This window comes from Gasterosteus aculeatus, chromosome Y (assembly GCF_964276395.1).
Source record: "Gasterosteus aculeatus chromosome Y, fGasAcu3.hap1.1, whole genome shotgun sequence".
NCBI classification, from domain to species: domain Eukaryota; kingdom Metazoa; phylum Chordata; class Actinopteri; order Perciformes; family Gasterosteidae; genus Gasterosteus; species Gasterosteus aculeatus.
This window is the reverse complement of record NC_135709.1, coordinates 19,014,394-19,024,755: the sequence shown is the minus strand read 5'-3', so window position 1 is coordinate 19,024,755 and position 10,362 is coordinate 19,014,394. Positions and strand designations below refer to the sequence as shown.

Here is a 10,362-nt window from a genome sequence, read left to right as displayed (position 1 = left end):
GTGTGTGTGTGTGTGTGTGTGTGTGTGTGTGTGTGTGTGTGTGTGCACCTCTGTTTGCCTCCCGTGTCCAAGCCCCCGCTAGGGCACAGCTGCACACGATCCAGCCGATCGTCCTGCAGGCTGACACACATCCCGATCGTCACCTGCTGGCGGTATTTAAACCCTGTTCCTGCTGTCCCTCATCCTCAGTCTGTCCGGTCTTCCGCCCTGGTCCTCCAGGACCCCCTGAGTTTGCCCGACGTCCTTTGTCGTTTGCCACACGACATGAGCCAGCCATCATCTGTCGGTCCACGGTAATACACACAGTTGATCCTGCCCTGCTGCTGTGAATAAAGACTCTTGTGCACCTGACTCTGTTCCTTTGGTTGCTGTTGGGCGCCCCGTCCTGAACTCATGTGACACCAACACCGTGGATGCCTCACAGAATCGTTCCAGTAACTTTTTCACTTCAGCAGGCATTTCAAGGGGATGCTGTGAGGATGAGGAAGGCTAAGAAATGGGATATGTACTAAAGCAATGGTTAGTTCTTCAAATACAAAGTTACTTCTCTTACATATATTTAGAGTCAATATTTGGGTGAAGCAAATAAGTGCCAGCTGGAGTTGGTTGATTCTCGTAACATTACATAAAGTGCACGCTGCATCATTGCCTGAGTTGACCCATCTTCATTTTGGGGTTCAGCCATCGCACACCAATATCTGGGGGCTTGAGAAGGCTTGGGCACCGTGACGCCTTCCCCTTTGCTAGATCACACCAGGGATAAACAATATAAAAAAACTACAACTCAGGGAGAGCATGAACTTAAGAGCAGAGGGCAAGACAGACTACTGTGCTGTTAAAATCTCTACAGAAGCATTGTGTGAGTTTATAAAACAATATTTAACATTGAAAATTATACCACTTACCAATTACACCACCGGTCACAAATTTGTATATACGCACAAAACCAGAGGTCGACTTTTACAATACCTGTGGTCTTGTGTCTTTTCAGATCACTTGAATACTGGACTGTAAAATAATTTTGGACGTATTCGAACAAGTGCATTGAACTTTTAAAGCTGACCTATGATATTGGATGTGTTTCCTAGCTTTATGTTATTAAACATTATTCTGATGAAGGCTATGCTAGGACACTTAATAGCCAAACTAGCTATTTCACTCCCTACACAAGTAATGTCCCACATGTGTACCATACTCCAGTTGTTGATGGTAGAATTTCCCTTTAAGAAACACTGCATGCTTTTATTACATTGCGAAACCTCTTAAACTTGATGAAGTACCATCTTTTTTTTCATTTAGTCTTTTTGTGACCCAAAACGGTCCCATAACACGGAACCGTTATTGCAGCTCTGCTTTGTGTGGCTGGTGATTACGTTTTCCTTTTTTTCACATCACTCTGGTCTACCTCCAACAGTATGAAGACATACCAGCCAGTGAATAGGGCCGTTGACCTGTATTTCCAGTGGGTGTCTAACCAAAGTAAATATGAATACAGTGCATCTTGTCAGGGTCACAGTTAGCTCCCTATTCACACGGCTTCATGTCTAACGCAATTTCCTCAAAAGCCAATCACCGTTGCTCCGGAATCCTGGGGAACCATAGCAACTGTGTGGCCTTGAATGTTATTGGCAGAGTCAATGGAATAAAAGAGACGGAAGTCAAGTTTGAAGACAAAAAAATGAATTCATGCCTCATGCCAAAACTGCCACTGAGCTGTGAAGATTTGACACTGGGTCTGTTGATAAACCCCCAAAAACTATCAAATGGAAACTGTTTGAATGGCTATTTTTTTGGATACAGCTCACAAAGTCCCTATCTATAGTTTAAAATGTCACTGAAATGTCTGTCTCCTTATCTGTCACACACACTCTCTCCCTCAATATGTCGGGGCTAGTTGATGGTGAGTCAACCATATTGCTCACTGGGAAGGAGACCGGTATACGTGAAGGATGTGATGTGAGTGTAATGTGCTCTTGATGTTTGCAGTACAGTTCTTTTTGGAATCACAAAGAAAAACTAAAATAGTTTGTGATAAACTGGTGCAGAGCGGTGATTCAAAGTTTCAGCCCACAGGGCTGGACAACATATCACAGGTTTTATGTAATACCGTCCAATAAAACGACATCCTAGTAACAGTCATGTGTAACTTTCAAGGCACAATCAAAGTATTTCTTGATGGTAAAACACTAGTGCTCTGGCCAGGTACATTAGGTTGAGAGTTGTGTCTCCCTGGCAGCACAAGCAACGCTCTCAACTTGATTTGAATATTGATTTTAAATATTTTTTCATTTCGGCTATTAAAGTGCATGACCATTTTTCCAGGACTTTTATAAAAAAGGTAGATGAAGAAAGATTGCTCTTCTTGGTTATTTAAACTTCAAAAGGCTGAATGAAGGTATTTGAGTTATTTCTCACAGCTGCATGAACTTTCTGCACATGGATATGATAATCGTTACAAAATAAGTCTATTTATTCAAAGCGAGCAGCTTATCAAATGCAGGGTGTCCTCTACTAGAATGAACAATGAAGGAAGGGCTAGAGTAACTTCAGCCCTTTGTTCATATGTGGTCCTTTTAAAAAAAAAAATTATTCAATTTTCTTGTTGTTTTGTTTGCCTCTAAGCGTGTGTTCTACTTTAACCTCTCCAGCAGTGAGTGGGAGAGGTTGAAACAACAGTGGCTGTTACTGCTATGGAGGACACACACTGGACAGACTGAATGACAGAGAAATCTCGTCCAGAGCCGTCCTGGTTCAAAAGGCACACGGTCACACATTATGACATAAACATAAACTCCAGTATATATGACTGCATATGGGCTTTGAGACAGCGTAATGGCAGTGTCATATGGCGCATTCTTTTCTTACAAGCGTTGAAGCGCTTTGCGTGTCTATGTTTTAACCTACAGTAAATCAGGGCAGAGGTGAGTGTTTAAACGTCCTCTTCTAATAAAGGGAGTTCAGTTCCATCTTCTCCAGCGTGTGACACAAAGTAGGTATCAGTGATAATTTGTTCATTCTCTCAAGGGAGTCATTTTCTGGCCGCATCATATTTTTTCGAGAGGGTCACTCACCTGGTGTACACAGTCAGGCTGCGTAATTCGAAACAGTAATAAGTCCCATTATGCTTCTTGGCTGTGAATTACAAAATATTTCTCTGTTCCCCCGTGTAAATGTCTGATTTGAATTGCAGTTCTCCTACACAATATTCTATTCATGTGTTTACAAGGTCCATTCTGCTTTTATTTTGAAACTTTTATTTCGATTATGTACATCCAAAGGTTTTTTTAGCATGAACAGTAACAACAAGATTTTTTCTTCAATTCTTAAATAGACATGACACAAGCACATGGGTCAGTTTCTTGAAATAGTCACCATTTTAGAAGCGTTAGGCACAGAGTCTTGTGTTTAAAAATAGGTTTAAAAAATAGGTTTCAAAATAAACACAAACTGAAAGAGCCAAATTGCAGCAGTTCCAGGCAAAAAAGGACGTTGCTGTAGCAGCAGCTCGTCTGAGAGCATATGACGATTTGGAAGGTTTTGAGAACCATGATGAGGAGATTAATGACAGAATGCAAACTGAACCTCGATTAAATCCTGATGCTGCATCATTCCAACCTCATCAAGCTATGACGATGACCCTGGAGTCTGTCAGTCTGGCCCAAGCAATCGCCAGCTCATTAAGCATGAATCGCTTGCCGGTCCCTTAACCAACTACGTTCAGTGGCGACCCTTTACAGTTTACCAATTGGAAGATGCAATTCACAGCTCTTATCGACAGAAAACCCCTCCCAAAAAGTGAGAAGATGTTTTATCTAAAAAATTATCTTGTTGGAGAGGCACGCAAAGCTGTAGAAGGTTTCCTTTATAGAGATTCAGAGAGCGCGTACAGCGGAGCATGGAGAGTCTTACAAGATAGATATGGGACCCCGTTCACCATACAAAAGGCTTTCCGAGATAAGCTCATGAGGTGGCCAAAGATCAGCACAAACGAACCACAAGCGCTACAACAGTTCGCTGACTTCCTCCAAGGCTGCACTGAGGCGATCCCACACGTCAAAGGACTAGCTATCCTCAACGATTGTGAGGAAAGCCACAAGTTGCTTAAAAAACTACCAGACTGGATCGTGCGCAAGTGGAGTCAAATTGTTGTAGATGAACTTGACACATCTGGAAACTATCCAGATCTTGCATGCTTTACAAAGTTCCTGAGCAAAGAGGCACGCATAGCCTGCAACCCTATTTCTTCTCCATGGTTGATAAATTTCAAGGCCACAGACACTGCATGAAAAGTGGGATTTTCGGCAGTATGCGGCACTGTAAATTGTCGTGGAATTTTAGGTTTGCGGCAATTTGCGGCAATTTGCGGGCAACGCCGAAAACTGCCGTAAATTGTCAGAAATTGACGTGGGCCTCCCTTGGCAGTTGTCCCCCCATGACCCCCCTCCTCCTATTTCTAGGGGAGGCTTTGACATGTAAATGAAAATGCTGTGAGCTATACAAATGCAAATCAGGGTCGCAGAGGGAGTTTTAGCCCAGGTGACATTTTTTTAAAAGGTAAGAAAATCTCTGGTACAAATAGATCAGGCTCAGTAGCCTAATTATAGACTCTTACATTTTAGCTTGAATTGATTTATTTAATTCAAATATGCTAGATTACTGTGTACGCCATTAGCAATGGAAAATGTTATGTAAAAAAGATACACAAAATAACTTCTTTAAAAAATTTGTTTTAATCAAGGAAAAATGAGCATTCCATGCAAACAACATTTTAATCAGCATGAGGGGTCTGCAGAGATCAGTCTCCTAGAGCTCAACTACAGTGCATAGTGGCAGGACTACAGTGACCTTCTCTTTGGTCTTACTTAAATGCACAGAGGATGTATTAACCACACATCTTCTAGCAATGCGCTCAACTGGCATAAAATGATGCTGTATGACGTGTCTGTTCCCTGCAAGCCCCAAACTTCTATTGGCTTTCCATAAAAATGTCTGTCCGGGTGGAGATGAAGCCAGGAAACTTGTGCAAGAACATGTTTAAATGCCGTACCCTTTGACACAACATTAACAACTATAAACTGCTTTATAATGGCTGGTCGTAGTTCTGCTAGAGGGTCAAGGACGGGTTCCTCAAAACTGTTAGTGTTTCCACACCACTTAGCATAAATATACGCTGACCTTTCTGCTCTGCATCTATCGATTGAGTAAGTTACATTCATATATGTTACCCGTTTACATGTCATGGCAAAACATTCAACCTCAGTGACACAAGGGTACATGTGATGATACATTGTCAACATTGCATGTATGTCAGACTCAAGATTGTCTGGTTGAATGGAGAAAGAGGCACCACTGTACAGTTTTCTAGGGAAAGTCGTTCTGCTGACACCAAAACACTGCTTTACATAAAGCATATCAGCTGTTTCAAAGTCCCAACCATTTGTCTTCCTAAAATACTGGTCCTTCCGTATAACAATAACCTCGTATGTGATTGGAGGACCCTTAGACTCCTCGTCCAATCACGTGTGAGGTCATAGGCACGACTCAGACAGCAGTACTTGCAAGACGAGCATACAAACAGACACGCGTGTGTTACTATATTTAGAAGAACTGTATCTCCAGTTCCTTTGTTTGGTTCTTGCTGCTTCGTGAATAATGGCTGGACGACGTCTCGCGTTCAACTCACCTTCAACTCCTCTCCGCGGTCAGCAACTTTCGGCCAGTCCGCAGACAGACAGAAGAAGCTGCTGAAAGCTCTCAGTGGATCGTCTCGTCAACTCCAACAACAAACTGCCGATATCAACGAGCGGTTCGCTCCACTGGAGCGTTCGGGACTCTGCGGGTTTGTGTCCATGGAGGAGAGGAACCGACTCAAAGAAGAGGAGACGGGCGCACAATCCCACGATAGCGGTAAGAATATGTTCGATGACTGCAAGCTAAGCTAAAAGTAGCGTAGCCTCAAGCTAAGCTAAGAGTAGCCTAGTAGCCTTACAAGTGAGCAGAACCCGCTTTATTAAAGTGTGTTTTCTTTGCCGTGTCGTTTACAGGAAGCGGTGCGCCGTCTTCACAACTCCGAGACGAACTACAGGCGCTACGAACCGGAGCAAGGGTCAGATTTAAAGAATATGCTTTCATTCTGCGGTATAAGGGAATATATACGTATAGATACCGATCATAACTGTACATTTTGTTTTCACAGACTAATCTCGCCTCATAATGAGGCGGTGACCTCGTATTTGCTCCGGGAAAAGTCCAGATTTAGACGACGTCATTGTGTGTAAGTGACACTGTTTCTCCTTCCTTGTTAAATGTTACTGTGACTTGCGTTTGATTTTCTTTTTGTATTCATACCACACTCATTTAATTGTTTTCCAGCCGCTTGTGAGACGTATTGTGAGACGGGACGCAGGAGCTTCAGGTTCAGGCGGAACACTCATTGCGAGCGGAAGCTGCGAAGGATTCAGCGCGGAGTCGAGCGAGAAGAAAGACGGTCAGAGTTTATTTGCTGACTTGTTTCAGGTGCATTGATCGATGTGTTGTGTCCGTACGCATCGCATCGCACAGTACTGATTCATTGTTGTTTTTACAGCTGCTGGAATCGAGACAAAGTGTGCTGGCTGATGACGAGGTGGAAATCCGCCACGGTGGAGCTCACGTCGGACGAAGGGGACGGCGTTGTTGGCGGGGTCTCGGGGTGGATTGTACGGTCGCCACACGCACACGAGCCGCCTGCACAACAGACCTGCCTCAGAAAACACGGCGCCAGTGACGGTCAACAACCCCGAGGAGGCAAACGGACAGTGTACTGAGCTGTAGTTTTTAAACCGCCGTTACCCAAGTGCGGGCAGATCCTCACTTTGTATGTAGTTGTTGTTTGTGTGTTGTTAATAAAGCTCTTTCTTTGCATAAATGTGGCAAATGTTCATTTTCTCTATAAATTCATTGATGTCCTGGTTGGTATCCTAATAATAGTGAAGTAGCCTACATAGGATAACCATGAAATGAATATACAGCATAATATGAATATATAAATAAAATGAGGCGGGTGACCAATAGCGACAGATCTGCCAACCAATCACGAGTGATTGAAAGTTGTGGTTTCATCCAATCATGAACAAGGAAACTCAAGCCTGGTCTGCCCACGTGTGGTTTTGCTGCCAATCACGAGTGATTTTATTTGTTAGTAAGTTGTGGTTTCCTCCAATAAGGAGTAAGGATATTCAAGCCCGCTTGGCTCGGCCACCCGCGGTTTCGCTGCATTCATATGCTAATTCGGGCCATTCGCACCTCCGCCAGCTCTCCGCCTACGTCATGGTTCGTTTCCGACAATTTGTGGCACAGACAAACGCGACGTGCGAATGCAGCAGTGTGGAAATAGGGTTGTCCTGCTACAGTTAACTGCGCCTGCCGACCACTAGGGCGGCGGTACTATATAAAGGCTGCCCCCCTTCTCGCGCCCCACGGAGGCATCATTTCCGGGTCGGGTGTCTGTCTGCACAGAGTGGCGACAGAGTGCTCCGTGCCCCGTCCCCCTTTTTGCTCTTGGGTCCTCTCAACCGGTGGTAGATGTCTTCCTGCCGTGTGGGTTTTTCTCTCCCCCCCTCTCCCTGTGCAGGTTTGACCTGGGAAACAGGGAATGCTCATCAGCTGGCTGAAATCCACCGGGGGTGATTTATGTGACAACACTCAGTTGATTCGGGCCACTGCTGCTTTGCCTGCAACTTTGACTGCTGCTTTGCCTGCAACTTTGACTGCTGCTTTGCCTGCAACTTTGACTGCTGCTTTGCCTGCAACTTTGACTGCTGCTTTGCCTGCAACCTTGACTGCTGCTTTGCCTGCAACCTTGACGGCTGCACGTGGCTGCAACGATCTTCATGACGACCTTTACTCTTCCTGGGCTATCCTGAGGAACCTCCGCATAATAACACTGCTGCAGTGCTCGCACAATCGGCCCCGGAGCCTCAGAAACACAGGGCTGAGAAAACAAGGTTAGGCCATGCTGCCCAAAGAGCTCTTGGTAGCATTTACGGATGACATTCATGCCCAGAATACCAGGCACTTGAGCCGGAACACCACCAGGGGGATCTTTCACAACCAGAACTCCAGAGTGGGGCATCACTTTGCCACAAAGCTGTACCTCTAGCTCCAAGTAGCCGATATAGGGGATTGCCAGACCGTTAGCAGCTCTCAGCTGTAGCCAATGACACGATCGAAGGCGATCCTGACCCCAAGGCTCAAAATGCTGGTGGAAAAAGCTCTCAGAAATAGTAGACACCATAGAACCGGTATCCACCAAACAAGGAACCTTTACTCCACCTATGTCTACAACTAAATGGGGACACGACGCAATCAGCTCAGAAACCTCTGAGCTACTTGGGGCAACTTGTGAGCCAGTAACGACCCCTCCCAAACTGTGGCTCTGCAGTTCGGTGGGTACTAGTTTTCCGACCCGGATGAGAAACGAGACTGCCCACCCGAATTAGACTGTGGCCGTGAGTGAGGAACGTGCGCTCGACACTCCCTGGCAAAATGGCCGGGCTGATTACAGCGCCTGCATATCAGCGGACCAGTACGAGGTGGATGTCTGTGCTGGTGAGAGACCTGCAGCAGAGCAATACTTTCAGTAAGCTTATCAAGCTGCTCCTGCTGACGCTGCAGCATCTCCCTCATCTCACTAATCTCTGACACAGGCGGGGGAGGGACAACACCCTTTGGGTTACCTTGGACACCATACTGGACACCAAGCACTGAGGGGACGGAATGACTGCGGCCCCTCACACCGCCAGGTAGACCTTCAAGCTCCCACTGAATTGCCTCTGCTCTAACAGCAAGCAGGGTGTGATTGGGCTGTCTACGCACCAACTGCTTCAACTCGCGACGCAGGGAACTGTCCAGCACATGCTCAACAAATTGGTCTCGCAAAAGGGCTTCTGCATTTGGCACACCAGTAGGTGCACGCTGTTTCACCTTCTCCATGAGGCCCATCAAAGTGAGGGAGAACTCCTGAAGAGTCTCTCCCTCTTGCTGTTTTCTTGAGAAGAAAGCCTCCTGCAAAGCAACATAAGACTCTGCACACCCGTACGTTTGCGTGCTTTAAAAGGTCTTCGTGTGTCGTGTCCCATTGGATTGTTGTGCTATCACTGGGTGAACTCTGGTTTGGTTTTCTCTAAGTTTGTTCTATTAATTTTCCTTCCCCTTCACCGGCGCTTCTCACCATTAGGCCTTAGCGATTAGTTTTCTTTTCTTATTTTGTGAGGAATGTTAGATTTTACTGGAATGTATATTTATTGAATAAAAATGTTTTTGTAACCTGGGAACCATGAGCCTTGCCTATTGAGTGAAACGAACCCGCGTGCTTTAAAAGGTCTTGGGCCTATCCCAAGTGGCGTTGCCGGTAGAACAGGAAACCATTTTGCCACACGCGGGTTGCAAATTGTCGGAAATTGTCGGAAATTAGGGAGATTTCCGGGCGTTTACGGGGACGAAAATCTCACTTTTCATGCAGTGAGATGAAAGATCACCAAAGCGAGCCAAGGCTCTCAACACAAATACATAAACAAAGAGTTTCGTTCAGGAGAAACAAGATACACACGTCAGTAAACTTAAATCGCCTAGCTCCGTCTGTAAAAGTGAAGCTCATAACATCACAGTGTCCCATATTCGCAGCGAAAAGTAGTGAAGACAAAAAGGCATTCATCTGTGAAAATCGGCTCTGCTTTGGGTGCATGAGGAAGGGTCACTTTACCAAAGATTGCAAGAGACGGCACACATGCGACATATGCAGCCGTCGTCACCCAACCTGCTTGCACGAAGACAGGAAACAAAGACCTGTGGAAGCGTCAACAAATAGCTCTCCTTCCACGGAAAACCATGCCAGCTTGGAAACGCATAAGGTCGTATCCCATGCATCAACACACCATGCTTCTGCTTCCTCGAGCCAGTCCTTGTGTCTTCAATACAAGAACCACATAGAGAAGTACTTCCGTACGCAATACTGGACACACAGAGTGATTCAACGTTTGTCTTAGAAGATGTACTTGACAAATTGAATATAGATACCCAACAAGTACAACTGAAACTGAGTACTATGACAGCTATTGACAGAACCATATCGAGCAAGAACGTCCATGGTCTACAGGTTCGAGGACTGCACTCCAAGAACCACATCCAAGTAGAGCAAGCCTACAGCCGTGATTTTATCCCGGTGGACAAGTCTTACGTCCCAACGGAGGAAACCGCATTACGGTGGCCGCATCTCAGACATATAGCAGATAAGCTACCACCCTTTCAAGACTGTGATGTAGGGCTCCTGATTGGATATGACTGTCCATCAGCGCTAGCTCCTCTAGAAGTTATCATTGGGGA

The 10,362-nt window shown here is 45.4% G+C and overlaps 1 long non-coding RNA gene across 1 annotated transcript; it reads left to right on the top strand.

The window, feature by feature from the left end:
- Window positions 1-5,547: 5,547 nt before the first annotated feature.
- LOC144390723 (uncharacterized) lies at window positions 5,548-6,907 on the top strand. Its single transcript, XR_013454563.1, has 5 exons — window positions 5,548-5,907; window positions 6,045-6,106; window positions 6,197-6,274; window positions 6,373-6,487; window positions 6,587-6,907. It is a non-coding gene; the product is annotated as an uncharacterized LOC144390723 (long non-coding RNA).
- The last annotated feature ends 3,455 nt before the right edge of the window (window positions 6,908-10,362 follow it).